Source organism: Crocodylus porosus, unplaced genomic scaffold (genome assembly GCF_001723895.1).
Source record: "Crocodylus porosus isolate Cpor-Errol unplaced genomic scaffold, CroPor_comp1, whole genome shotgun sequence".
Taxonomy (NCBI): domain Eukaryota; kingdom Metazoa; phylum Chordata; order Crocodylia; family Crocodylidae; genus Crocodylus; species Crocodylus porosus.
This window is the reverse complement of record NW_017728912.1, coordinates 30734260-30750107: the sequence shown is the minus strand read 5'-3', so window position 1 is coordinate 30750107 and position 15848 is coordinate 30734260. Positions and strand designations below refer to the sequence as shown.

Sequence of the window (15848 nt, the reverse complement as noted above, 5' to 3'; positions counted from 1 at the left end):
CCCCTTTTTTATATGTCACTTCATCAGCTTGAAACCTGCCTTTGCCTCTTTTATCTTGCAATGTTGCTGTTGCGATGGAATATGCGGAAAGCAGAATGTATATGGTAAGCTGTTTTTGGACTAACTAAATAGCTAGGAGAGATATTAGACAGGGTTTCAGACACAAAGGGACATTTTGTGCCTGAAAGCTTGTCTAACATCTCTCCCAACTATTTGGTTGATCCAATTAAAGGTACTGATAAATTTTATTCCTAATTCTTTAGTCAGAGATGCCGCTTGGAAGGGTATGCATGATATTGGCACCCCAAATACTCTGCTGTTATCAGTACATGTCCTTGGTGTGGAACAGTGAAAATGGTTCATCGCCACAAGTGGCGTCTTGGAAGGCTCTATCCTTTCTTCAGCACAAGACTGGATTGAGAGCCATGCGGCTCAGGAATTGTCATTGGCACTACGACCTTCACAGACCTTGACTATGAGGATAATGTGTTTCTTTTCAGTGAGTCAGCAGAACACCTGGACCCAGCACTTAAGTGCTTTTGAACAAAACCTGCCTTGCTTTGTCTCCGCCTTTGCTGGATCGAGACCAAGTTTCAGTACCTGGCAGCTGGACAAGTCATGCAGAATATCTAAGCAGTGCTCTTCAGGCACATGTTTCTTGGATATACTAAACTGTCACCACTCTACCCTGAAAGAAGCATATGTGACCCTTTCCTCTTGTACTTTCACTTTTCTTGTTTGTTTGGCTGTCTGCTTTTAGATAGGTAGGTAAACCTTAAAATAATGGCGTGTGACATCTCCAAAGTATGGGAACTATGGAAACTGCCCCCCCCCCCCCAGATTTAATACTGAAACCACACAGTTTCCACATGTTTTCACCAGAGTGACACAGAGCATAGAAGAAACTTGTAGAATCAAAGCTGATCTCTCAAGGGAAGACTGGGAGGGAGCTTTGATTATAGTTAGTTAGCCAGTATTAGGTACTTTGGACCAGGTCCAAATACAGCTTTTAAGTAGTTCTGTTTAAGTGTTGTAATTTAGACCCCTTACCCTGGGAGGCGATCTGTATCAACTGGGCTAAGTATGTAGGGTCCCTTTGCAATGAACAGGGAGGCTTAGGAACCTCACATGCAGAATGAAGACTACTTATATGCTAAGCTTAGAGATGGCTACAGCTATTCAGTAAGAAATGCAGGGAACAGGGGAAGAGGAGGGGGTGAACTCCTGTCCATGACTCCTGTTAATTGGGACTCAGGGGTGCTGCATATTTATTTCAGATTTGATCAGTTCAAGCAAATTCTGGAAATATAGGCTGACTCAGAGAAATCAATGTGTACCGTTTCATAAAACCACTCGTCTAGTCTTTGGGATGGATATGATCCCCCTCACCATAAAACCTGAGCACATCACAGATATTACTGTGTATATTTTCTTAACATCCCCAGGAGGAACATATTACAGTGGGGAAACTGAGGCACAGAGAGAAAAACTGACATAGCCAATGTCACAAAGTCACAAATTACATAGGGAACTCTTGACAGATGTTAGATTTATAGTGCTATGTAAGCCATTTTAGCCCAAGAAAAAGTGAGCATCCACATGCTCATACCATCTGTCGCACTAAAAAATGGCAGATCCACCACAAAAATGTTTCAAACAGCAACTTCTTTGTCACTCAGAAGTTTTCAGCTTTATATTTAACATCTGTACAGGTGAGTATCCCAAAGTGCTCTGCTGTTCCCCCCCACTCTCCTCCCAATGCAGAGGGAGGAAGAGCAGAAGTTCTCTGATATCCTGCCCAAATCAAGAGGGTGTCAGGGGGTCCTGCTACCATTGCTGATGCTGCCAAAGCACCAGCAGGGATAGAGTGAGAGTGTGCACACTCCATAGCACTCTGTTTTTATAGTGCTATGAGATGCTTTTAATGTGCTACAAAAATAATATCTGTCAACAGCCCAGGTATCTAAAGTCCTAGGGCAGTATTACACCTACTGCACCAGTCTGTCTCCCACAGTTGGGAGGTTTACCTACCCCCTGCTGCCCCAGCCACCCAGGAAGCAGTGTTGAGCGTGGACAAGATCAAGAATCACTCACCCACCAAGTGAGACCGCCAAGCGGTGAGCAGTTCAAATAAGGCCTTGCCACAAACACAAATATCACTGCTGAAAAATGAAAAAGCACCTGAGTATTTCAACTACTGTCAGGAAGCAGGGCAAGCTGTAGCTGGTAATGGAGAGGGAGATGACAAGATGCCATTCAAGGTTCTCTACAGTCCCCACTACAGGAGAGGATGAACAATATTGAGATGATGGGCAAGTATGGTTTGTATTTTCCAAGGTATTTTTGTTCAGTGACTTAACTTTGATGGAGTTCAAAATCCAATTGTGCACAGCTGGGGCAGAGAGCTATTTTATAGGTATATCTTTGACTCGCTGCCCCCACCCCCGCTTTTGAACTGACTAGTGACAAATATAAAACCTTGCTCTGAGTCACTAGCTTTTGATGCTTCCAAATGTTTTCTATAAAAGACCAAATGATCAACACTGAATGCACTCTTTCCTAACTAATGGAGCCCTGTCCCTGCCATCTACTAGCAGAAGGATTTCTTAGGAAATGGATAGTCTGGGGCTTTTTCCATGTGGTCTGGCCTGGGAAATGGATGTGGGAGCCCTCTTCCAACTGCTGTAGAGCAACCCTTTTTGAAAATGAATAAAAAACCCTCTGCATTTATCATTTTCTCTTTCTGTCTTACTGAAAACCTCACCTGAAATTTCCTGTGTCACTCCCTGCTCTCTTGCCATCTCTTGCACGCACACAAGCCAAGTATGTAGTTCACATGCATTCTGATCCAAGAGCAGCCATGCTTTAGCTGGTGCAAAAGGCTTATGGTTCATGCGCATGCCAGACTGATTTATATCTTGCAGGCTACCTCATGGGTCATGTGACCAGACTCTGGAATAGACTCCCAGGAGGGTGGTGCAGGCACCTACACTGGTGATCTTCAAAAGGAAATTGGATCCACAACTTGCTGGGGTTATTTGACCCCAGCAGTCTTTCCTGCCCAGAGCAGGGGGGCTGGACCTGATGATCTCACGAGATCCCTTCCAGCCCTAAACCTTCATGAATCTGTGGATGCTGTGCAAAGCAGGATCAGACTTCACATCACACTTTCACACCAGAACCTTACACCATTGTTGCTGTCTGGAGTAGCAGTCACAATACGCGCTTTTTGATTGCAGAGTGCAGTTACCAGCAATTGCTTTCAACTTTGTGCATGGCAGTGCTGCCATGATCACTGTAATTGGAATCTTCTTAGAACATAAGAGGATTGAACTGAAACCTGACACCAGGATGAAATTACCAAACTGTTTGCTAATGTTCAGCTTAGGAAAAGGCAGGGGGGAGAAAAGAGGGAAAAGCTTGAATATCTAAGTCCCTAGAAGGCAGGGGAAATGAGGGTTGGCACAAGAGCAGCCTGTCTCAGGCCCTCGACTGCCCAGCCAAGCATTTGAAATTTTGGTTTGGGCTGCACACAGTTCACAGCTTTTAATGAAATTGCATACTACTGGCAACAATCCTGCCTAGGTCTGTAGTCTGACAGCACAAAAGGATGAAGAGGTCCCTGTGGTACTTTTAGGAATCACCAGTCTATAATGAAAGATTCTCATTAATGTAGTCACTTTAAGGCTGTTTTATCTAATATTTTATGTCCAGTGTTTTACATACCCCTCTTTTAATTATTTAAATGCCTGCAATGTGGGCTTGGTGCATTCACTGTGAAATGCAGGCTGACTAGCTACTTAGCAAACAGTACCTCCTGCTGATATTCCCATCTCTAAAGCTGGGTTCTGTTCCACGGATGGCTACTTGGTCATCTAAAGATGGAAGGAGGGCTGTATGCTACTAGAATACAATTCTCACAGCATGGTAAGGCAACCCCAGCCTTTACCTTCCTTCAGTGCAGATTGAATATGAATACCTATTCTGATCCCTGACATTCCACACCAGTCTGGTAGAAATCAGGGTCTTCTAGTAAGGTGAAAAGCAGCTGGTTTGTCTCCCCCACTCTCCACACACACGCACACACACACCCCTCACTCTGCTTTTGGGCATAGCTTGAACTTGTTTAATGACAGCAGGAGTCAGGGGCAGTCTTTCCCAGTTGATGAGGGAGGGAGCTCCCCACAGAATTGCCTGTATCTTTTGTCAGAAAATGTGCTTCTAGGATGGAGGGGAACAGGTCAAAGGTGATAGGCATTCTGCAGACTATTCTTCTGGAAACCTTTTTATTTTCATCAATGGGCTCTTAGTCATTGTACAAGAAAGGCAGGTAATGTTAAGGATGCTTATTTTGAACTGGAGTGCAGGAACATTATTAGACGTTTGCATCAGATGCCATTCACAGTATAGTTCCATAGCTATCCCACAGCCCATCCCTTTCTTCATGTGGTGGTCTAACTTCTTCCCCTTTAAACTTCTGTCATATGCTTTTATATCCCTTTGAGTCTTCTGGGGATGTTAGATGTCTGTTTCTCATATCCTCTGTAGCAATGAAGTCTCGCCAGTCCATTATTCTTTTTGTGTTGGTCAGGAAATAGTTTTACTGTTATACTGTAATTACTTAATTGCCATTTAATTAAATAAGGGCCTGTGACTTCCTATAATGAAATGGTTGCTGTGCAAGAAAAGAATTGATGACTGAACTGACCTTGCATACCAAGATGGAATCAAACAAGTCACTCAAACAATATATATTTTTGTCAGTGTTGCTCCAAGGATTGAAAAATACGTTATGAACAATGTCTTCATTTTTTGCACCTGGTTTTCCTGTGTGGCTTTTACAAAACAAGTAGTCCCATGACTGTATCATAGTACTTAGGGTTAAAAGAAACCTAAACAGATCATCCGGTCCAACCCCCTGCCCCAGGCAGGGACGGGTGCCGGGATCATATCACCCCAGCCAAATATCTGTCCAGTTTCCTCTTCAAGACCCCCAAGGTAGGAGAGAGCACCACCTCCCTTCGGAGCCCATTGCAGAGCCTGGCACCCCTAACTGTAAAGTAAGGTCTCCTGATGTCCAGCCTGAACCTGCTCTCTAACAATTTCTGGCTATCATTCCTAGTAACCCTGGGTGGTGCCCAGGGGAACAGGGCCTCCCCCAATTCCTGCTGGTCCCCCCTGGTGAGTTTGTAACCATCACCAGATCCCCTTTCATCCTTCGCTTGTGGAGCCTGAATAGGTTCAGGCCCTTTAGCCTCTCTTCGTAGTGCCTGACCCGCTGCCCCTTGACCATGCACGTGGCCCTCCTCTGGGCTCTCTTAATGCAAACCACATCCCTCTTGAAGTACGCTAGCATTTAATGTGGCTGTGTTGCCACATGTCCCATAGAAATATTCTACCTATATGCAGAAGTAAGAACAGGTTTCTGTGGGACTCAGACCTCACCCAGCAGCTTAACTCTGCTTCCACTGAAGTCTCTGAGAGTTGCACTGCTGAATTTCACAGAAACAGTCTTAGTCTAGTGCTGAGTATATATGTCTAATGTCTGTCTCCTTCCCTTACACACAGATATTTCAGCTGCATTGGCTGGGTCTGTGTGTGAGGACAGATCAGATCCTTCATCAATGTGATACAGGAATAACCTCTACAATGAGACATAAAAATGGTTCTGACTATATAGGAATGAACTGCCTTAGTAAGGAGTCTGGACAAGCAACCTGATCTCTAGCTGAGAGTTCTCTCCATCTTCAGAGAAGAAACCCTCTGACAGCTGCCCACCTCTGTCTCACATGCATTTCTAATGGGGGCCACAAATCTCATCGGCATAACACAAGGTACACCTTATACCGCAGATCCCATCACCAACCATCCTCCTACGAACTATGCATTTTAGCTCAAAAGCACAAAAATAGGTTTTTACTCCCCATATGTCAATGAAAGTTTTCAGTCTCATCAGTTCCAAGTTCTAGTATGGTCAAGAGACCAAGGCATGTTTCTTGCCCTTCTCTTCATATAATCCAAAACTAAAGCCACTTGTCCATCTAGTCTACATTGAGCTAAAAACCCTATCTTCTCTATAAAGACTGAAAAGACTATATTGCCTTCCAGCAGATGTGACTAAGTTTCATTATCCTTCACATAAAGCTGTGTAACTTTTCCTAGACACCCACATTCATTTTAAGCACCTGAGGTTTCATTGACTTCAAAGGGAATACCCAGGTGAATGAAATAAAACATGTAGCTAAGTATCTGCAGAATCAGAGCATTATTCTGTTTTATGTGACTCTTTAGTCCTTCCCTATTCATCCTTCCAAAAAGCATTAACTTTAGCTTCAGGTTTTTGGGGGTTTTTTTGCATCCTAAATATCGTTTTTTCTCCACACAACACACCCTAAAATAAGATATGCACTTTGTTTTGGAAAGGCAGAATGAAGAAAAAGAATCCTTCCTTGTAGTAAGCAACTGAGTAGCAGAAGCTGAGACTGCTGGTTGTTCTATTCCCTGTGGATCCCATGGAGACTTGAATTTCAGTTTCCCTGGTTAGCAGCAGAAACTGCTTTTACCGTATTTCCTCACATAAAATGTGCACTCCAATTTCCAGCAGCTTATTTTTGGGAAAAGGTGAATGTTATATGCAAGAAAAAATGTGTAAAGAAATTACTATACCACCTATAGTTTCATCGAGAAAAACTTGCAGCAAAAAGGTAAAACAGAACTTCCCCCATTTGCTCCAGGCTTCTAAAGGCTCAGATCTGTGGTTCTTGGGTGCTTCTATTCTATTGGTGTGCATGTGATTTTTTTTCATCCAGGGGAAAAAAAAAATCTTATTCTGTATAATGGCTCTGCCTGTCAGGCTGCCATGCTCCCCTCTTAAAGACTGATTATGTGCTGAGACGCCCATGAGAAGCAAGTCAACTAGGACATTTTTATTTTGTAAGCCATTATTTTATATACATATCTATAGATTTAACAAGTGAGTTTAAACAATTTTTCAACCATGCTGCATGACAGCTTTTGCTGAATAATTGCACTACTTTATTGGGTTGGTCATTGGCTTTCCTTACATGCACTGCTCCTTTGTTTTGTTGACCTTTCTTTACACTGATCATGGAAATAGGGTATAAGCTTCTGGGGAGAGGGGCTGAGTGTGATTTGAAGTGGCAAATATGATGTTTGAGTGCTGTGAAATCTTATTATAGATTTGTGCTGGAGGTGTCCAGAACCGCACCTTAACCTTGCTGTCATTTGTTCATTTTTCCATAGTCCAAGTTAGCATAACTTATTCCCATTTTACACAGGCATATACCTAATGTGAAGCTCTTGCTGACAGAGGAGGGAGAGTTCCAACCCTGTGTTCAGACCCACACCATAATGATTTGCTCTCACCTGTGCTCCAAAGAAATGACTGTAGGGCTGATTCAGAAACTTTCTTGTGCACACAGTTGTTACTCATATGAAAAGCTCCATTGCAGGAGTAAATATCATTGGTTCAGGCCTATATGCAGCTGGTACAGCTAGTGCTATCAGCACATTAGAAAATGATAAAGGGCTGGACAAAGAAAGGGAGACACCCTGCTTCAAAAACCCCACCAGTAATAATAAATCATAAACAAGGACCAGGCCCAGGAAATAGCAAAGCAACCCTGAAAACAAACAAACAAGCCCCATTCATGCAGATGTATTCTGGCCAAGGAGTACACAGTATAATTTCCCAAACAATCACCTTTGCTAAGAGCAGGAACACCAGATTTTTCATCCCCTTCTGAGCCTGGAGCATTTTGCAGGGCCTTTTCAGCTAAACATGCAAAAATTCAAAATGCTACAAGGAAACCCCACTGGTTTTGGAACTGTCAGGGAAATCTTAGGGTTTTCAGTGCTTTCTAGTGTAGGCAATACTAGAAACAATGAAAGAAATTTTTCACAGTGTCATGTCAGTACCGTCCCTTCTGCTAGATACCAAACTCCTTGGGGCAAGGTCTGTCTTTCTATAATCCAGGACGGTCTGGTTTTTATTTAGACTCTATCATAGTACAAAACAACAACAAAACAAGTTCAGAGGTTTTACATTTCCCCTTTCTTCCCTTCCATGTTCTCTCTTTTGTCCCCTCTCCCCCCACCCAATATATTCATTTTTATTATCTTCAGTCAAAATTGTGGTTGAATTCAGAGTCACAGGATCCTTGGAAAAGTAGGGTTGTAAGGGGGCCTCATGAGGTCATCTAGTCCAGCCTCTTGCTCAAGGCAGGATTGTCTCTCACTAAACCATCTCAGCCAAGTGTGTGTCTAACCTGCTCTTGAAAGCTTCCAAGAATGGAGATTCCATAGTTTCTGTAGGTAGCCTGTTATAATACCTGCCCACCCTCATAGTCAGAAAGTTCCTAAAAGCCAAGGCATACTGTGTTGTACGAACAGAAGCATTACTTGCAAATTAAGGGAAGTGATTCTTCTGCTCTATTCAGCACTGGTAAGGCTTCACTTAGAGTACAGTGCCCAGTGTTGGGTCTCACACTTCAAGGATGTGGACAGTTTGGAAAGAGTCCAGCATCAAGCAGCAAAAATGATTAGGGGCTTGGGAGGCAGACTTATGAAGAAAGGCTGAAAGAACTAGGGTTCTTTAATTTGGAGAAGAGATTGAGGGGGGATTTGATAACAGTCTCCAAACACCTGAAGTGCGATTAGAGGGGATAGAGAGAGGTTTTTCTCCATGACCAAGAGGCTGGAACTAGAAGCAATGACCTCAAGCTGCAGCAGGGGAAAATTAGGTTGAAAATAGGAAGAACACTCTGACTGTGAGGGTAGACAAACTTTAGAACAGGCTCCCTACAGAAACTGGAATCTCCATCCTTGAAAGTTTTCAAGAGCAGGTGAGACAGATACTTAGCTGGTTTAGTGAGGGATAATTCTGCCTTGAGCAGGGGATAGATCTAGATAACATTGGACAGTCCCTTGCAGTCCTCCTTCCTGTGATCCTACAGTGCTAATCTCCAACCTAAAGTTCCCAGGCTGACACTTGATGCCATAGCTCCTACCCTTGTCCCCTGCTAAGGTATGGACTAATTTTATTTCATCCACGCATTTCACTCACCTTATTTTGGTATACAGCCTATCCTTGCTCTTTCAGCAACTCAGTGTATTGCCTCAGGCACATTTCTTAATCTTTCTGCCTAAAATCCCTTATTGCAAAACAAGGCTGCACCTGCTGGGATGAAATACTGTTTAAAAAGTGCCATGAACTGGGAAATGACTATGTAAATTCTGAATTTTAGAGTTCTATTGCATAGAAACTTGTTTTCCCAGCTGGGTCTAGGGACTGTGGGCCTCTGCTGTTTTATGAGGGGAAAACACAAAGAGTCTCCTCAGTAAGCAAGCTTTTTTTCTGCATCATTAGGGGTGGGTTTATGTGAGAAGTTTATGGCCAAGTTGCCTAATTAGCTCCACAGTAAAGTCTCAGCATCTACAAGTGCAGCCCTATTAGGCTGTAGTAAATGAATAAATGCTACATTGCCATAGGATAGTACTTGTCAACACAAGTACTACCCTGCAGTGGTGTTATTTAGTGCACCATATATAGACGCTGACAGGGCTGGCTAGGGCACGAAGGTGCTGCAGTGTGGGGACTGCCTGCTGTCTAGTCCCACACTGAAGCACCCTTGTGCCCCAGCCAGCCCCTCCACAGCATGTTGAGCTAGGTTGGAGCAGCCCCTAGCTGGCAGGCTCACACCCCAGGCCCTCTACCGGCTGGGGCTGCTCCGTCCTGGCTCAGTGCGCTGTGGTCCTATGCATGCATGTAAACATGGCACTTGGGAACAGTAAGGAACAGTAAACTCCAGAATGAACTCTGCTGGAGCTATTCAGTCTCATTAATTGAATATGTACACCTGCCCTAGAGTCCCAAGCTAGTGGAGCATGTGCCTGAGTCTCAATAAAGCCAATGGAATATAAATATGTGCTGAAGTGCTCTCCTACCCAGGACCGGAGTTAGGCACATGCCTGAACTGGGACATAAACAAAGTGTTGATAATTCATTGCATTTTCAATATGGAATTCTGCTTTTCCATGAAGAGCAAATAATTATTGAGATTGGAGGAGCTTTGTGGGAGAGCACTCCTGCTTTACTTCAGTTATTCATCTTTGCCATTATTTAGGAGACAATTTAGAAAGATCCTGAATGCTTCTGCGGAAAGCAATAATGTGGAAGGACCATAATTACAAAGCAGATATGAAAAGAAAGGGCTAAATGATAAAACCTTGAGAGGAAAATGCCTAAAGAGCTTTCTGTTTAATGACTTGCCAAGGCAATCTATTACACATTGCATGCCTGGCTCCTTAAACACACGGAGACTCTTCAGAACATTTCAGGTGGCTTCTTCATTTTTCAGGCATTGAGCAAACAACCATGAGCTTGACAGCTCTTCTGAGAATAATGAAACAGGGAGAGAGTAGGCAGAAACCCTGTAAGAATAATACCAGCCATCTTCATGCTGTCTATAAAAAGACTCTATCTAATTGTAAGATCATCTTATTTATCAATGTTGTGAAAGGCTGTCCTTGAAAGTCATTTAAATGCACTATCATCTCTGGTTTTGATTCAAACATAGCTGCTCCTACACTGTCATTCAAGAATGATAAAACATTTAGTTGCTTTATGGCCCCCCCTGTAGACATGATGCTCTTCTAAAATCCAGCTAGGATTAAAGTAAGTTGTGATGGGTTTAGAAATTTGGGTCATTTGCTTGGTTTAAGCATTTTAAAGAATGCTTAAAGTTTAGCAACTGTACCTTGCATTTAATAGTCACTGGATGGAGAGTAGCAGGGAAATTCTCTCCCCCCCCCCCCCCCGCCATTAGGAACAAGGGTCCAGGTTAAAACAAGTGCTCTATCCCTTCTAGAAGAGGGCCATCTCACTGACACACACCCTCTAGATACCTGCTGGCATGCTGTCTTCCTCCTGGCTGATGTAACTCCCTTTCTTGGCTGCCAGCTTCAAAAGGGGCAGAGGAGAAGAAAATGAAACATGGCTGGCATGTGGCTAGAGCACTATGCTGAAATGTTTAAAAAATGCAAGTTTGAATCCCCCATCATGAGAGGTGCCTAGAATCTGGGTCTCCTAATTCATAGACAACTGCCCTAACCACTGGGCTGTTGGGCTGAAACATGGGACAGGACATGAGCTGGGACTGCAAACAGGGCAGTTTGCTGGGAACCAGAGGTAGAAGAGGAGCCAGGCACCATATCCTGCTCCTGGAAAGTGAGTGAGTCAGGGTTGTCCATGTGTTTGGTTGGTTCTGTGTTTGGGCATGCGTTCTGGGCAGTGCTGTTCATAGATTCATAGATGCTAGGGTTGGAAGGGACCTCAGCAGATCATCAAGTCTGACCCCCCTACCTAGGCAGGAAAGAGTGCTGGGGTCAGATAACCCCAGCCAGTTGCCTATCCAGCCTCCATGTGAAGACCCTCAAGGTAGGGGAGAGTACCACCTCCCTTGGAAACCCATTCCAAATTCTAGCCACTCTTACCATGAAGAAGCACTTTCTGATGTTCAGCCTAAACCTGCTCTCTGTCAGTTTGTGACCATTGTTTCTTGTTACCCCAAGAGGCGCCCTGGTGAACAGAGCATCTCTGGTTCCTTGCTGCGCGCCCCCCCCCACCACCGATCACCTCTCAGCTTTCTCTTGCAGAGGCTGAAGAGATCCAGGTCCCTTAGTCTCTCCTCATAGAGCTTGTCCTGCAAACCTCAGTCCCTGGAAAAATCATGAAGCAGGCCTTCAGGGAATTCATTTCTAAGCACTTGGAGGAGAAGGTGGTTAATAGGAACAGTCAACATGGATGCATCGAGGGCAAGTCATGTATGACCAACCTGATTTTCTTCTATAATGACCTAAGTTGCAGGGGGCGTGGACTAGATGAAATCCTGAGGGCCCTTCCAACCTTAGTTTTCTATGATTCCATGGGTTTTTCACCAGCCACCTTTTTGAGCTACACATGTGCATGTCCACACTACACAGGCACTAGGATAAAAAAACTGCGTGTGTAAGTGCCAAAAATTGCACATTCATGACTGGGTGTATACAGTGAAATTCTGGCCTTGCTCTTTCTTCTTACTTGAATGCTTGCATCTAGGGTCCAGAATAGCTGTATGACAAAGGTGCTAATATGAGAAAGAAGCTGAAACAGGAATTACTGGAATGCTGGACTGCTGTATGCTGGCCTACTGCAAGTCCAGACCGGAGCTTTCTTGGACATGTGACATAGCCTCAGGCCAGAAGATAAATTCAACATACAAAGGATAAATACAAGCCAATGAAGCACTCAGATCCAGCCTGGTTAGGAGCTAAAGTGCGACATAAATAAAGCATATATTGAGATCCAACCTACTTTAGAGAGATTATTTCCTCATCTACTGAGGACAATGGGTGGAATGGCCACTCAGCATCCCATGGGATGTATACAGTGTTTGATGTGAGGTGGGGATAGAGGAGCATTTTGCTTTAAACAACAGGACACAGAAATTTATCACATTTAGGTCATTTTAATGACTCTTCTGCTGTCTCTGAAACTATTTTTGCAGGAGTAGTACCCAGAAAGGGAAACGATGTATACTGCATTAATAGCAACAACAATAGCGATATCAAATGAAAATAATGAAAGGGCATGCCTGGTAGGGGTGTGGGAAGTGGGCCATATTCGATTTGGATTCGGATTCAGCCTGAATCAGGGACAGTGATTCAATTTGTTGATTCTGATTAATGTCCCTGATTTGATTTGGCTGAATCTAAATCTGAAGATTTGATGCTGGTTCGGAGAATCAGCGATTTGGACATAGATGCAGCTTTAAAAGTTTTTTCTACATACTTCGAGGTATCAGTGCAGCTTGTGAATGGTACGATGCTGGGGCGGATGGAGTGTCCCACAGGAGTACAGAGGGGCCCTCCGCGTACTTGGTGGTGAACCAGGAAGTGGACCAGAAGCCTGTTGCGGAGCATGCTGGAGGCCCCCGTGTCACCCCCCGCTCAGCAATCAGCTGTGGGGGGACCCCAGGTGCCCCCCCAGACCCAGGATGCACCAGTCACCGAGCTGGGAGGGTGCAGGGGGTGGCCCCCAGCGCACTCCTCAGCAGACCTGGAAGTGGACAGGAAGTGCTTCTGGTCCACTTCTGGGTCTGCTAGCAAGCAGGCTGGGGAGCCCCCCGTGCTCCTATGGGACACTCCATGTGCCCCAGCATCGCAGCATTCACAAGCCACCTGCTACCTAGAGGTATGTAGAAAAAAATTTTTAAGCCGTGTCTATGTCCGAATCGCCGAAAATCTCTGAATCGATTCAGAGGGTTCTGATTCAATTTGGAGAGATTAAAGAGACCTCTGATTCGATTTGGATTTGGAGTTTTGGTCACCAAATTGGGTTGAATCTCCGACAAATCAAATCAGGGACTGAAGCTTCATACAGCTCTAATGCCTGCCACTTGTTTACGGATATTTAAAATAGATTATAAGCCCTCTGGAGCAGGTAGAGAAATTACTCTGTCTACAGTGTCTAGCACAAAACTTTGTACAATTTAGTTGAGGTCTGTAGAAGTTAGTGTATTTCAAATGTCATACAGTAACGTGGGCATGTCTTATGGCCAGAAAATAACCCAGTGATCAATATTCATTTGACAGAAGTGGCCCATCACAGCCAAAGGATGGTTGGAAGGACAGCTGTGAATAAGGTGCCTATGGGCCTAAATATCAGTAGGGTTTAGCATTTTATGAAAGTGCACAGCTCCCATGGATTTAAGCAAGGAAGGATAGGAACCAAACTTAGGCTTTCTGTATGTTTTCATATTTATGTCTATTGGTGCTAGTTGACTGAATATAGTATCGATACACCCCCTTTACTGATTTTTTTTATAAATAGTAAGGCTTAGTAGAAAACCAAATGACGATTTTAAAAGATGAAGTCATAAAGAAAATCCATGAAACTGCAAAGATATCCTATCCTATCCTATGCTATACAATACCAACATGCCACATACAAGTGCAAATATATGATAGAAGAAGATTTCATTTATCATTATTTGAAAAAAAACTGGCTGAGCCACTCCAGTTTTTCCATTTTTTGGGAAAAAACCCCTGTCTTAGTCATTATCATTGTCATAATAAGAATCTGTAATCTCATAGCAGTAAAGAACATATTCCATGTGAATATTCACCCTCACTGCTATACTTTTTTTTCCCATTCCAAGTACTATGAAAAACAACTGGCATATTTTTTTCACAGTAGACCTCAGAGCAAGATGTTCATTGAATACCTATCAGGATGCTGAGCATCTGGCAACTTCTATGACTGTACACAATAGCAACTTGGTTGTCCTCTCAGTGCCCTGTCCTCAAGTTTCTTCCATCATGCAAATCTCAGATTACATTTTGGCTCCTTTCCTTAATTTGTCAGACATGACTCAGCTTGTTCTCATTAGTTTAAAATGTAGACCAAGAAAGAGATTTCTAGCATATCAGCTCAGTGATCTCAGTTCTCTCTTTAACAGACAGTCTTCATTTACAGATAATGTGCCACCATCCCAGCATCAGGGGTTGAAAATGATTCACATCTGCTTTGACATCTGCTATAATGTGCATCTGCCAAATTAGAGATACTGTGTAGCTCAGGGAAGAAAAGTGGAACAAGCCTAAGCCATACAGGTAATTGTGTGCTGGGACTGAAGTCTGACCCTTCACACAAGCAACAAACACAGCTAGATGGGCTTTTATTTGTATCTTTTCACAGAGCAAATTGACCTTGCACGACCCAAAGTTCAGTCACATGGACTCCAGTGCAGAGAGATTTACTCACCATGCACATTACCAGTACAGAAAGATCTGATTGTTCGGTGGAAGGGCAGATTTTTCCTGGAAGTTCTGGAGGAGCTCTCATGGCCTGAGCCATCACTAGCAGAAAGAGATTGAGCAACAGTAGCTAGATGTACCTTGATATGAAGCATTGTTATAGTCAGATGTCAGTGAATGTACCTAGAAATACTACAATGACTTTATTTCATGGATTTTTGAATGTAGAAAAGAATCCCAAGAGGGATCAGCATGAACACCTAGCTAAGGGTGCCAAACATATGACTTGTGGGCCAGATATGGCCCACAGAGCATATCTTCTAAACTACAGTTCTCCTAGTGGGCCTGAGACTTTAGGTGTGGGGTACCATAAAATACAGCACTATGTGGTCCCATTGGGGACAGACTTTGGCAGCAAAAGAGAAAGCAATGTCTGTGCTGTTTGCCCTACCATTACCTGTGCTGCACCACTTGCCCCACTGCCACTTGCCCTGCTGTTCAAGAGGGCGTGAAACCGTTAAGAGGTAAATGGGTGGGGTCCGTGCAGTCTGCCCGGAGGATTCAACCCGGCGGGCTCGGTCGGCCGGCCCGGGACAATGGGTCCCCAACCGCCCCGCCCCCCCGCGGACCAGGAGCCCCCTCTCGTCCCCGGCTTGGCTTCTGCCCTGGGGCGAGCTGGCATACCACGGAAAAGAGGCCTGTGGAAACACAAACTGGACAACTCTTAGCGGTGGATCACTCGGCTCGTGCGTCGATGAAGAACGCAGCTAGCTGCGAGAATTAATGTGAATTGCAGGACACATTGATCATCGACACTTCGAACGCACTTGTGGCCCCGGGTTCCTCCCGGGGCTACACCTGTCTGAGCGTCGCTTGATGATCAATCGCCCGCACAGTGCGTGTGGGGCCGGTGGCGCTGGCCGTCCGGTCCCCGCCGCCGCCGGGTGTGGCTGGGGTGCCTCGCAGGCGACCCGGGGGGGGGAATCCCTCGGGCCCGCTGCCGCTTGCCCTCTTGGGGAAGCGGGGCGGCC

The 15848-nt window shown here is 44.5% G+C and overlaps 1 long non-coding RNA gene across 1 annotated transcript in view; it reads left to right on the top strand.

Annotated features, from left to right (window-relative positions):
- The first annotated feature begins 625 nt into the window (after nucleotides 1-625).
- The window catches only part of LOC109309450, a 15830-nt gene continuing 607 nt past the window's right edge, over nucleotides 626-15848 (top strand). Inside the window, exons 1-2 of the long non-coding RNA XR_002100917.1 lie at nucleotides 626-636; nucleotides 975-980. This is a non-coding gene — a long non-coding RNA (uncharacterized LOC109309450). The remainder of the gene's footprint in view (nucleotides 637-974; nucleotides 981-15848) is intronic.